The sequence below is a fragment of the Pongo pygmaeus genome, chromosome 23 (assembly GCF_028885625.2).
Source record: "Pongo pygmaeus isolate AG05252 chromosome 23, NHGRI_mPonPyg2-v2.0_pri, whole genome shotgun sequence".
Classification (NCBI taxonomy): domain Eukaryota; kingdom Metazoa; phylum Chordata; class Mammalia; order Primates; family Hominidae; genus Pongo; species Pongo pygmaeus.
The window spans coordinates 241591-255476 of NC_085931.1; the positions used below are offsets into that span (position 1 = coordinate 241591).

At 48.8% G+C, this 13886-nt stretch overlaps 1 long non-coding RNA gene across 2 annotated transcripts; it reads left to right on the forward strand.

Annotated features, from left to right (window-relative positions):
- Positions 1-6073: 6073 nt before the first annotated feature.
- LOC134739364 (uncharacterized) lies at positions 6074-10171 on the forward strand. 2 transcript variants are annotated; one of them, XR_010125962.1, is made up of 5 exons: positions 6084-6160; positions 6613-6657; positions 7284-7439; positions 9171-9287; positions 9375-10171. It is a non-coding gene; the product is annotated as an uncharacterized LOC134739364 (long non-coding RNA). The 2 variants fall into 2 exon arrangements; XR_010125963.1 differs by lacking the exon at positions 6613-6657 and having other exon boundaries at positions 6074-6160.
- Positions 10172-13886: the final 3715 nt, after the last annotated feature.

Consider the following 13886-nt stretch of genomic DNA (forward strand, 5'->3'; position numbering starts at 1 on the left):
GAAAGAGGGAGGGAGGGAGAAAGCGAGGAAAAAATCGGGGGAGGGAGGGAAGAACAGAGGGAAGGATGGACCGAGGGACAAAAGGAGCAAAAAACAGATAAAGGAAGGCAGACAGAAAAACGGTCTTCTGCCTCCAGAACCAACAGCTCCCAGCACTCCAGGAAAATGCTCGGTGACCAGTGCAGGTTGAGTGCTGGGCCCACAGCCCCGTTGGCCGGCGGGGCGCTCAGCGGCCCTCCGGATCGCCAGCCTGGGAGCTGGCTCCCAGCTCCGGATCGTCATCCCGGAGCGATTCAGACGAATTCGAATTCCGTTTCCGAAGGAATGAGCGAATTCCCCAGAGAGCAATGAGCCTGGTGGTTGTCTGTTTTTCATCCACATGGTTCACAGATGACAAATCCCCACGTTGAGCCTGCAACAGAGCGCGAGGCGGATAGTCCCATCCACACGGGAGTCACACTCAGGCCGACTGAAGCGTGATTCTGGATTCCACGTTTCTTTGCCCTCTGCGGAGGTGCCTGTTGCTCAAGTCTCTGCCCGCTCCCCCCTCCCCGAAAGTGTGACCATGTTGACTGTTTGTTTCCCGAGCTCTGTGGGGACCCAGAAATTTCCAGGAATGCGTGGAAGACCAGCATCGTGTCGGTGCTCTACTTTCCAGTTTACAAACAGGCTATATTGGAGACTCCCCATTTTGCAGGAAACAAGAATCCATAGTCAGGCCTTGATGCACGGGACGTTTCTTTTCTCTGTGGTTTCACTCTCTTTGTCTACATGAAAATGAACGAGATCCACACACCTGCGTGTGTGAGACTATCATGGCAACTGTGACACCCACGCGCTGGCAATAGAGTTGGCAGCCTGATCCTGGGACAAAGGTACTGACGGACATCCAGACACACCCCATCACAATCACTAGCAAATCCACTCCCAAACAGACACACACGGGGGCACGCGCGGGAACACAAGCATACACACAGACACACAAAGACACAGACAGCTTGAAGAAGAGCAAGGGACAAAGAGATGGAAAGATAGAAACAGAAGGAGAGAGAGAAACAGCGATAGAGCGAGAGACAGAGAGGGACCGGGGAAACTGCGAGGGAGAGAGAGAGAGAGAGAGAGAGAGAGAGAGAGAGAGAGAGAGCGCGAGCGGGCAAGGTGGAGAGGTAAGTAGAAAAAGGGAGACGGTGAGGGAGCTAGAGAGGGAGAGCAACAGAGCCTTGGAGAGGGAGGCTCTGCTCTGGTAGACAGGGGCCCCTTTGGCCAGGGTAGGGTGGAGGGTGCCTGGGCCGGGCTAGAACAGGGGGGCAGGGCCGCCCACGCGGGAAAACCAAGGGAGCCCTGAGACGTGTTTTTACTTGGTTGGTTGCTTTGGGGGTGCGTTTCGTAGCGTCATTCCTTTGCTGGCTCCTCCCTGTCCTCTTCGTGCTGTGGACCCTGAGAGTTGTCGAGAGCGCCTGTTCCCGTGGCGGGAGCAGTGGCGCCGAGCGTGCCCACGGGCCGAGGCCTGAGTCTCTCTCATGTTCAGAGTGGTATGGCCGTAGACAATGGCAGTGGTGCCTGGCTGGTCCAAGAGCCCGGTCCAGCTATGCCCGCCTGATTCCAGGCGTCACCACCAACCCGGGGCCACGAGGCTGCGATCAGGCACCCCAGAGCCGCTCGCCTGCGGCCGGGCTGCTCTCCCCCTCTATATGCCCAAGCACCACCAGTCGCCGCGCTGCGCTTTCCGCCGGCCTCCCAGAGCGTCCCGCTGTCACCCGAGGCCAGACCAAGCGCGGGACCGCCGAGGCGCCAGAGGCCTCCATCGCCTGCCAGGGCTCTGGATTCTCCAGGCGGCCTCCCTTTAGCTGACACTCCAGGCCTTCCCCTGGCTCTCGAGCTCCGAAGCTTCTAACAGTTGGGGCCTGCTCAGGACGGGGTGTGCTCCCAGGCGTCAGGGCCCAGGGCCGAGGGCCCACGGTCCTGGGATCCCCTCTGGTCCTCCGCCTTGCCGCGGAGAAATTATTTTGATTCCTCGCCGCCCCTCCTGCAAGGCCCCCTCTTGCCCCACACACCTAGATAAGCCAGGATTGCCCAGGAGCAAACAGCCGGCCCAGCCCCGCGGGCCCTTTTTCTCACAACGCCCACACCATTGTCGCTTGTCCTGAGGAAGATCCAGCCCGTGGCCAACGGGGCAGGAAGGCCCTGCTTTGTCCCGCGCTGGCACTAGAGCCCCGGCAGCCTGATCCCGGGAAAGAGGGGCTGATGGACACCGAGACACACCCCAATACCACCACGCGCAAACCCGCCCCCCCCACACACACACATACGCACGGGCGCACGCACGCGCGCCGGCACACACGCACACGGACACGCACGGACACACACACAAAGACAGACAGCTTCAAGGACAGCAAGGGAGAGAGACGGAGAGATAGAAACAAAGGGTGAGACAGAGATAGAGATAGAGACAGAGAGGGTGGGGAGAGACGGAGAGAATGTGACAGAAGAGCTAGAGGTGGAGGGGAAGAAGAGAAAGAGAGAGGGTGAGGGAGCTGGAGAGTGACAGCGATAGAGCCTTGGAGAAAGAGGCTGTGCTCTGGTAGACAGGGAGCCTTTGAGCAGGCCGGGGTGGGGTGGAGGGTGCTTGGGCTGGGCCAGAACAGGGGGGCAGGGCCGTCCAAGGGAGAGGACTAACTGAGCCCTGAGATGTGTTTACTCTTGGATTGGTTGGTTACTTCAGGGGTGCGTTTGGTAGGGTCCTTCCTTCGTCTGATCCTTTCTGTCTTCTTGATGCAGTAGGCTCCGAGAGTTGTAGAGTGCGCCTGTCCATCTGGCGGGAACCAGAACGCCGAGCGTGCTCACAGGGCACAAGACCTGGGTCTCTCTCCTGTCCCCGGGACTGGATTTTACACGAAGTCGGTGGCAATGAAAATCCAAGTGCACAGGGACGGTTTTCCTGGTGGCTGATGAAGGCAATGTCCTTTCCCGGTGGAAAGCAGCCCATGCGTTGTGGAGCGCAGGCGTGCGGAAAAGTCGGAGTAGAGTCAGGGGGCGGTTGGGAAGCACGGCGACAAAAGGGGGAAAGAGGGAGGGAGCGGGGAGCCAAAAGCCTTCAGCACCCAGTATTCCCAGGGGGTCTTGCATCCCAAGTACTAACCAGGCCCAACTCTGCTTAGCTTTCAAGATCAGTCGAGATCCCGTGCGTTCAGGGTGGTGTGGCCATAAAGGCCGGCAGTGGTGCCTGGCTGCCACAAGAGCCCGGCCCAGTCACGCCTGCTGAACTCCAGGCTTCACCGCCACCCCGGGGCCGCGGGGCTCAGATCCGGGGCCCCAGAGCCGCTCCCCCGCGGCCGGGCTGCTCTCCCCATCAAGGCCCCAGCACCGCCGGCAGCCGCGCTGCGCCTTCCGCCGGCCTCCCAGAGACACCCCCCTCGCCTACGGCCAGACCACGCGCCGGACCGCCGTGGCACCGCCCTGCTGCAGCGCAGGAAAGCCAGAGACCTCAGCCCCCTGCCCAGGCTCCAGGCCCACCAGGTGGCCTCCCTTTTCGCAGACGCTCCAGGCCTTTCCCTGCTCGGGAGCTCCCAAGCTTCCAACACATAGGGCCCGCTCAGGACGGGGTGTGCTCCGAGGTGTCAGGGCCCAGAGCCAACGGTCCTGGGTTCCCCTCTGGTCCTCCGCCTTGCCGCGGAAAAATTATTTTGGATCCCTCGCCGCCCCTCCTGCAAGACCCCCTTTTGCCCCACACACCCAGAGCTGTCAGGGCCCTCCAGGGGCAAACAGCCGGCCCAGCCTCGTGGGCCCTTTTTCTCACAACTCCCACACAATTGTCGCTTGTCCCAACGAGGACCCGCCCCGTTGGCCAAGGCCCTGCTTTGCCCCGCGCTGGCACTAGAGCCCCGGCAGCCTGATCCCGGGAGAAAGGGGCTGATGGGACACCCAGACACACCCCACCACCACGAGCAAACCCACCCCGACACACACACAGATACACACGGGAGCACGCGCGCGGGCACACACACACGGAGACACACACGGGCACACACACACGGACACACAAAGACACAGACAAAGATAGCTTGAAGTAAGGGATGAGACCACCCCTCATATTGTCTTATGCCCAGTTTCTGCGTACTGAGAGTATCACAGCAACTGTGACACCCACGCGCTGGCAATAGAGTCAGCAGCCTGATCCCAGGACAAAGGTACTGACGTACATCCAGACACACCCCACCACAATCACGAGCAAACCCATTCCCAAACAGACACACATGGGCGCACCCCTTTTAGTAAAAACTAAAAGGCAGAAATGAAATCCACAGGCAGACAGCCCGGTGCCACACCCTGGGCCTGGTAGTTAAAGATATAACCCTGACCTAATCGGTTATGTTATCTATAGATTACAGACATTGTATAGAAAAGCACTGTGAAAATCCCTGTCCTGTTTTGTTCTGATCTAATTACCGCTGCATGCAGCCCCCAGTCAGTACCCTCTGCTTCCTCAATGGATCACGACCCTCTCACGCAGACCCCCTTAGAGTTGTAAGCCCTTAAGAGGGACAGGAATTACTCAGTCTGGGAGCTCGGTTTTTGGAGAAGTGAGTCTGCTGATGATCCCAGCTGAATAAAGCCCTTCCTTCTACAACTCAGTGTCTGAGGGGTTTTGTCTGCGGCTCTTCCTGTTACAGAAGGAAAGCAAGGGAGAGCGGAATGGAGAGCTAGAACCAGAGGGAGAGAGAGAGACAGCGATAGAGAGAGAGACAGAGAGTGGGGGAGGAGAGAGAGAGGGAAAGAGGGAAAGAGAGCGCGACAGAAGAGCGCGAGGTGGAGGGGGAAATAGAGAAAGGGAGAGGGTGAGGGAGTTGTAGAGCGAGAGCGACAGAGCCTTGGAGAGGGAGGCTCTGCTCAGGTAGACAGGGCCCCTTTGAGCAGGCCGGGGTGGGGTGGAGGGTGCTTAGGCCCGGCTACAACAGGTGGTCAGAGCCCCCCATGTGGGAAAACCAAGCCCTGAGACGTCTTTTATTTTCTTGGATTTGTTGGTTGCTTTGGGGGTGTGTTTCATGGGGTCCTTCCTTTGTTTGCTTCTTTCTGTCTTCTCGGTGCGGTGGCCCCCAGATTTGTAGAGTACGCCCAATCCGGCAGGCAAGAGCCGTGGCTCTGAGCCTGTCCACGGGGCCAGGCCTGGGTCTCTCTTGTGTCCTGGGGACTGGAGTTTACACGAAGCCGGTGGCAAAGTGCACAGGGACGGATTTCCTCGTGGCTGGCGAAGGCAATGTCCTTCCCCCGGGTAAAGCAGCCACGGGTTCCGGAGCGGAGGTCTTGGCTGGCTTCTGTGGGACCCGCTGCCCTTGCCCGCCCCTTCCCCCGGCTTGGACGGTTGTGACGGCGCTGGATGAATTAATTGAATTGCCTGGGCGTCCGGGGAGCAGGAAAGACACCCGGGACCTCAGGGAACCCGCGCCTGCGCCCTGGGGGTGGGTCCCGTCCGCCCGGGTTGGAGCCGGGCTCCTGGTGGGGCTGCAGCGAATGGGAAGAGGTGGGATGCTGCTGCCTGGTGGTGCTGCAGTGGCGGACCCTCAGGGGGAGGTCCTGGGCTTAGGCTGGGGCGCAGGGGCGGACAAGGTGGAGGGAGGGGGGCGGTTGGGAAGCACGGAGGCAAAAGGGGGAAAGAGGGAGGGAGCGGGAAGCCAAAAGCCTAGGGTACCCGCTATTCCCAGGCGGACTCCATCCAAGTACTAACCGGGCCCGACCCTGCTTAGCTTCACGAGATCAGAGGAGATGCGGCGCGTTCAGGGTGGTGTGTCCTAGACGCCCGCAGCGGCGCCTGGCTGCCCCAAGAGCCCGGCCCAGCCACGCCCGCCCGACTCCAGGCGTCACCGCCACCCCGGGGCAGCGGGGCTCGGATCCCGGACCCCCGAGCCGCTCGCCCGTGCCCCCGGGCAGCTGTCTCCCTCTACGCCTGAGCACCGCCGGCCTCCCAGAGCGTCCCGCCGTCGCCGGCGGCCAGGTCTCGCGCAAGACCAATGTGGCGCCGCCCTGCTGTTGCTGGGGGGAGCAGGAGGCCTCGGTCCCCTGCCCAGGCTTCCGGCTCTCGGGGCGGCCTCCCTTCCGCCCGCGCTCCTGGCTTTCCCCCGCTCCCCAGCTCGCAGCTTCCACCACGTCGGCCGGCTCAGGACGGGTGTGCTCATCCCTTCACTTTTTAACTTTTTGTTGTTTCTATTTATATTTTATTATGCTATGTCTTGAAATGTTGTTGTAGTTATTACTTTTGATTGGATATTATTTAGTATTCCTGCTTTGAATAAGAGTAGTTTGCACACCACACAGCTATAGTGTTATAAGATTCTGTTTTGTTTTGTATCCTATTAGCAGTGAGGATTTTTTTTTACCTTTAGATGATCATTTATTGCTCATTAATGTCCTTTTCTTCCTGATTGAAGTACTCTCTTTAGCATTCCTTTAGGACAGATATGGTATTCATGAAATACTTCAGCTTTTGTTTGTCTGGAAAAGTCAGTATTTCTTCTTCTTATTTGAAGAACATTTTCACTGTATATGCTAATCTAAGGTAAAAGTTTTTTTTTCCTTTAGTACTTTAAATATTTATTGCTTCTCTCCCCTGGCCGGTAGGGTTTCCACTGTAAAGTCTCCTGCCAGGGGTGTTGGAGCTCACCGGTATGTTATTTGTTTCTTTTCTCTTTCTTCCTTTAGAACTTTTCTTTATCTTTGACTTTTGGAAGATCTATTGAATGCTTTGAAGTAGTCTTTTTTGGGTTAAATCTGCTTAATGTCCTATAACATTTTTGTAGTTGGTTATGGATATCTTTCTCTAGGTTTGGAAAGTTTTCTGTTATTATCCCTTTGAATAAATTTTTCTACCCCTGCCTCTTTCTCTACATCTTCTTTAAAACCAATAACTCTTAGATCTGTCTTTGTGAGGCTATTTTTCTAGATCCTGTAGGCATGATTTTTTGTTTTTATTCTTTTTCTTTAGTCTCTTCTGACTATGTATTTTCAAATAGCCTGTCTTCAAGCTCTCTATTTCTTCTGCTTGATCCATTCTGCTATTAAATGGTATTAAATGGCTCTAATGTATTCTTCAGCATGCCAATTGCATTTTTCAGCTCCAGAATTTCTGCTGAATTTGTTGTAACTATTTCAATCTCTTTGTTGAGTTTAGCTGATAAAATTTGGAATTTCTTTACTTTGTTATTTTAAATTTCTTTCAGTTTTTTTTTTTTTTTTTAATACAGCTATGTTGAATTCTCTGTCCGAAAGGTCACATATCTCTTTTTCTCCAGGATTTGTCCCCGGTGCCTTATTTAGTTCACTTGGTGAGGTCATGTTTTCCTGGTTGGTGTTGATGCTAGTAGATGTTCTTCAGTGTCTGGACATTAAAATCGTGGCCATGCAGCACCATATGAGAGGTTTAAAAAATAAAATTAAAAAGAGAAAAGGTGAGTATTTATTGTAGTCTTCACTGTCTGGGCTTATTTGTAGCTGTCTTTCTTGGGAAGACTTTTCACATATTTGAAAAGACTTCGGTGTTTTGATCTAAGCCATATCTGCTTTATGGGTACTTTGTACCCAATAATGCTGTAATTCTTCCAGACTCAGAGAAGTCCCACCTTGACAGCCTTCAACAAGATCCAGGAGAATTTTCTGGATTACTAGCCAGAGACTCTTTTTCTCTACCGTTATTTTCTCTCAGAGATACAGAGTCTTTCTCTCTGTTCTAAGTCACCTAAAGCTGGGAGAAGAAAGACACAAGCACCCCTGGCCACCACACTATGACTGCCCTGGATCAGACCTGAAGCTAGCACAGCACCGGGTCTTGCTCAAGTCCTGCTGCATGAACTTTCTGACGACTGCCTATGTTCACTCAAGGCCTTTGGTCTCTACAATTAGCAGGTGGCAAAGCCAGCCAGGCCTGTGTTCTTTCCTTTAGGTCAGTGAGTGCCCTCAGTGCCTGGCTGGGTCCAGAAGTGCCATTCAGAAGTCAGGGAGTAGAGTGAAAAATTTTAGAAGTCCACTTGGCATTCTATTGCATTGCAGCTGATCTGGCACTCAAACCATAAGACATAGTCCTTCCTATTCCTCCCTTCGTTTCCTAAAGGCAGAGTAGCCACCGCCACTTCAGGCCACAATGAGTACTGCCAGGCTACCACCAATGTTCCCAGAAGGCCCAAAGCCTCTTGTCAGCTTGCGATGAATGCTGCCTGGCCTGGGTCTTGCTGTTTTCAGGGCAATGGGCTCCCTACTGGCCCTGGGCAGCTTCATAAATGCCAACCAAGAATCAAGCCCTAGAATCAGGGATTCTGAAATTTTGCTTGGTGCTCTACCCACCTATGGCCTTGCTGGTACCTAAGGGGCAAGACAAAGTCCCCTTTAATTTTCCCTCTACTTTTCCCAAGAAGAAGGAGTTTTGCCTTTTAGCCACCACAGCTGGTAATGTGCTGAGTTCACCTAAGTCTAGCAAGTCTATGAGGGTCATCCAAGGCCCTTGATGTAGTACCTGGGTATGGCTGCTGGTTATTCAGGGCCCAAAGGTTTTCAAGTTTGCAGGCGATAAATCCTGCCAGCACACGGTTCTTTTGTTCAAGGCAGCAGGTTTCCTTCTGGCCCAGGGTGTGTCTAGGAATGTCTAGGAGCCAGAGACTGGAAAGGAGGCCTCAGGATTCTGACCAGTGCACTAACTTGCTGTGATTGATCTGGTGTCCAGGATGAAAGACAAAGTACTCCCTACTCTTTTCCCTCCTCTCCTCAAGCAGAAGGATGGTGTCCCTTTTGGAACCATGAGCTGTGCAGTCTGGTGTTAGCGGAGTGATAATGTCAGAACTCCTTTGGCTGCCCCAGCTGGTGTCTCAGTATGTTGCATGCCCTCCCCACCCCAGTCCACTGTCCCTGGGCCCAGCTCAGCCCTAGGCCTCACCTAAGAGTTGCAGTCCTGATGGCTTAGGCTGCCTTTCAAGTTTTCTTACACACACAGAGTGCAGGAGCACTTAGTTGCCAGGTTTCCAAACACTCAAGTTCCAACCACTGGAATCTGATTCCCCTCTGGCTAGGGCTGGTTTAATTGATCCCTCTGTGGATGGGCATTAACTGCATTTGGTCTGGTGTTCCTCTCTGCTCTAACAGGACAGCACTGAGTTCAGTGCCTCACAATTGCTGTGTTCTCCCTCCCGCAGAACCCAGAGTTGATCTCCGCACCATGCCATCACTGCTGCGGATGAGGAAATGGTGATTTCAGGACTGTTTTTTCTGTCTCTTCAGTGCCTCTTTCAGTGATCTGAGGTTAAAACCAGGTACTTTGAGTACTCACCTGATTTTTGGTTCTTATGAATGTATTTTCTATGTGGATATTAATAGTTGTTCATCTGGTGTCCTTGCAGGAGGGATAATCAGTGGAGCCCTCTTTCTGCCATCTTGCTTTACTCTTACACCCAAGAATCAGAATGCAGAACTTTTAATAAGAAAAGCTTTCAGAACTCAGGAAGGACAAGGAAGACATTCTGGTTCTCCATGCTTAACATTGGACTGTTTCTTCAACTTAGGTGCTTAGCACTGACTAATCAGGGATTATCATAGATAATTTGACTTGAACTATGCTGTTCATTCAAATTCTTTATCTAGACAATTTAAGTACTAGCTGATTTGGCATGAAAATCTGGCAAAGTATTTTCTTGGTATTCAATTGATTTTTATTCTGCTTGAGTTAGCAGTTTTATTAACCAGTCAGTCTCTTCATTAAAGTTCTGGGAATTCTTACCCAGTTCAAATAATGTAATTCTAAAGTTCTCAAAAACCTGTATTCAAGAGTGTTTCTCAGGGTCTTCTCCATCCTTTCATGAACCTCCTTAAAGATACAATATTCCAGGATTTTGCAGGCTTGTAAAGTTTTCAGAAACTGCCTCAGAATTAAGCAATTTACAGTGGAAATGACTTTAAACTATCATAGTTAGACATAATTGGCAAGATAATTTTATTATTTACAGGTGTGTGCCACCACGCCTAGCCTCTAAAGTAAATTTAATAAAACTTTATAAATAAATTTATCAAATGTTATCTTTTAATCCCAGATTTTTGTGAACCTATGCTGTGCATTTTCCCCCAACTTTCTATATTTATCTAGTTTTATGTAGTTTTTTTTTTACTTCTTCAATTTGAAATCTTTAAGTAACTTCAAACTAAAAAAAAATTAAAACACATTTTTATGTCTTTATAAGTTTTATCATCAAAAGCATATGTTCACAAGCCTGTAATCCCAGCACTTTGGGAGGCCGAGGCAGGTGCATCACTTGAGGTCAGGGGTTCAAGATCAGCCTGGCCAACATGGTGAAACTCCGTCTCTATTAAAAATACAAAAATTAGTCAGGTGTGGTTGCGAGCACCTGTAATCCCAGCTACTTGGGAGGCTGAGGCAGGTGAATCCCTTGAACTGGGGAGGCAGAGGTTGCAGTGAGCTGAGATCACGCCACTGCATGCCAGCCTGGGCAACAGAACAAGACTCATTCTCAAAAAAGAAAAAAAAAGCATATCTTGCTTTTTATACACTCTGTATGCAGAATTGTTTCTCTCATATCTAGTAATTAAGTCTTAGGAGCCCCAATTTTCAATGAAAACCCTAAAAAGTGATTTTCAACTGTCTTGTATCAGTATTTTTAGATAAAAACCATTTTATAACTTTTAAGAAATACAGTTCTTCAAATTACTGTTTATTAACAGAACTAAAGATATTTAGGTTTTTATACCATATACAAGTAACATGTCATGGTATATACACCTAAACTATTTTTTAATGGTTAATATTTCACTATTTTAGCTTACAAATGACTCAAGATATTTTTTTGGTTATGTATTACTTAATTTAACGCGATTTTAAGATTTTAAATTAATGAACAGAATTTTGAAACTGTGACACAGGTAGCATCCGTAATGTCTTCCCTCAGTAATTCTAGGTCCCAAGTAGCCACATGGCACCCAGGAAAACTATGAATATCAGGGCATGCCTGAGTCCATTAGGACTAAAGACAAAGCTGTGAAGGCTATAACTGGAGGATCCAACCCTGCCTAAATTAGCCAGGAGGCAAAACAGGAAAAGCACAGAAAGAAGGGGCCGATTGCTTGATTCTGGCTTGTAGCTGCTGGTCTAGGCACTGAGAACATGTCTCCATACTTCATCATGGTCACCTATCAAGACCCGTGAATCTAGAAACTTTCAACAAAAGACATAAGCTCACAGTTAAATCAAGCAAGTATCTAATTATTTTTAATGGATAATTGTAAAGCTATTTCTATTTAACTAACGATTTAAGAATGAGCTTTATTTACAAAATATTATCATATAACATGTAACACATATAGACATACAAACACACAGGAGCAGATCTTACAGCTTTCATAAAGGATTTAAAAAATTTTTTATTTTAGGTTTGGGGGTACATGTGAAGGTTTGTTACATAGATAAACTCATAACACAGGGGCTTGTTATACAGATTATTTCATAACACAAGTATTAAGCCCAGTACCCCATAGTTATCTTTTCTGTTCCTCTCCCTTCTCCCACCTTCCCTGCTCAAGTAGACCCCAGTGTCTGTTGTCTGTTGTTTCCTTCTTTGTGTTCATAAGTTCTGATTATTTAGCTCCCACTTACAAGTGAGAACACGTAGCTGCATAGTATTCCATGGTGCATGTGTTTGTTCTGTGTAGGAAACGTGTGAGGAAAGAAAAGAAACACACAATACTTTTAAAGGTAAATAGACTTTATCCCGAGCATATGGCAATGTAGATATAATAAGCAAATGATACAATAAACAAATTTTAATGGGAAGGGGAGAAGGGAAAAGATATATACATACATATATATATATTTACACTCACCAGACTATGGAGGATTCATCACCAGACTGGGAAGCAACAGCCTGGGATTCAGAATTGGACACTAGTCTGTGCACAGATAAGGAGGGGTCCCATGAGGCTTCGGCGCACTCTGGGAACCGAGCTCTTTTTGTAACAAGTTGTTTGTCATGAGGCCCAGTCATGAGGGCCCTTCACAACTGAGCTCAAGGAACACAAAAAGGTCAACTTGTTTTTGCAATTGCCTGTTGTTTTTCAATAACTGTTTTTCAATAACTATTGTTTTTCAATAACTGTTTGTCCAAAGCAGCACTGGATGAATGCCTCAAGGGGCTCACACAACTCGTTCCAGGACTTAGTGACCATTGTGTCCCTATTCAATTGAGTTCAAATTTAATATTTAACTTTTCCTCCACAGTGCGCCATATTATCTGCATCCAATCTGTCATCGTTGGGCATTTAGGTTGATTCCATGTCTTTACTATTGTGAATAGTCCTGCAATAAACATTTACGTGCTTGTGTCCTTATGACAGAACAATTTATATACCTCTGGGTATATACCCAGTAGTGAGATTGTTGGGTCAAGTGATAGTTCTGCTTTTATCTCTTTCAAGGAAAGCACTGTTGTGCTTTCCACAATGGTGGGACCAATGTACACTCCCACCAACAGTGTACGTGTTCTCTTTCTCCACAACCTTGCCAGCATCTGTTATTTTTTGACTTTTTCATAATAGCCATTCTGACTGGTGTGAGATGGTGTCTCACTGTGCGTTTGATTTGCATTTCTCTAATGATCAGTGATATTGAGCTTTGTATTCTATGGTTGTTGGTCACATGTATGTATTCTTTTGAAAATTGTTCATGTCCTTTGCCCACTTTTGAAACATTTTATTTTGATAGGTTTTAGGACAACAGGGGGCATTTGGTCACATTAGTAAGTTATTTATTGATTTGTAAGATTTTGGTGCATCCATCACCTCATCTGTATACACTGAACCCAATTTGTAGCCTTTTATCCCTCACCACCTTCTCCCCTTTCTCCCTGAGTCCCTAAAGTCCATTGTGTCATTCTTATGCTTTTGCATCCTTATAGCTTAGCTCCCAATTACAAGTGAGAATATATGATGTTTGGTTTTCCATTCCTGAGTTACTTCACTTAGAATAATAGTCTTCAATCCCATCCAGGTTGCTGCAACTGCCATTAATTCATTCCTTTTTATGGCTGAGTGGTATCCCTTCGTACATATGTACCACAGTTTCCTCATCCACTCATTGATTGATGGGCACTTGGATTGGTTCTACATTTTTGCAATTGCAAATTGTGCTGCTATAAATATGTGTGTGCAAGTATATTCTTTGTATAATGACTTTTTTTTCCTCTGGGTACATAGCCAGTAGTGGGATTGGTGGATCAAATGGTACTTCTACTTTTAGTTCTTTAAGGAATCGCCACACTATTGTCCATAGTGATTGTACTAGCTTGCATTCCCACCAGCAGTGCAGAAGTGTTCCCTTTTCACAACATTCACACCAACATCTATTATTTTTTTCTTATGTCCATTCTTGTGGGAGTAGGGTGGCACTGCATTGTGGTTGTAATTTGCATTTCCCTGCTCATTAGTGATGCTGAGCATTTTTTCATATGTTTGTTGGCCATTTGTTTATCTTCTGAGAATCGTCTATGACCACACTGCCAAAAGCAATCTACAAATTCAATGCAATTGCCACCAAAATACCACCATCATTCTTCACAGAACTAGAAAAAACAACCCTAAAATTCATATGGAACCAAAAAGGAGCCTGCATAGCGAAAGCAATATTAAACAAAAAGAACAAATCAGAAGGCATCACATTACCTGATTTCAAACTATATCATAAGACCATAGTCACCAAAACAGCATGGTTCTGGTATAAAAACAGGCACATAGACAAATGGAACATAATAGAGAATCCAGAAATTAACCCAAATATTTACAGCCATCTGATCTTTGACAAAGCAAACAAAAGCAAAGTGGGGAAAGAACACCATACCCAACAAATGGTACTG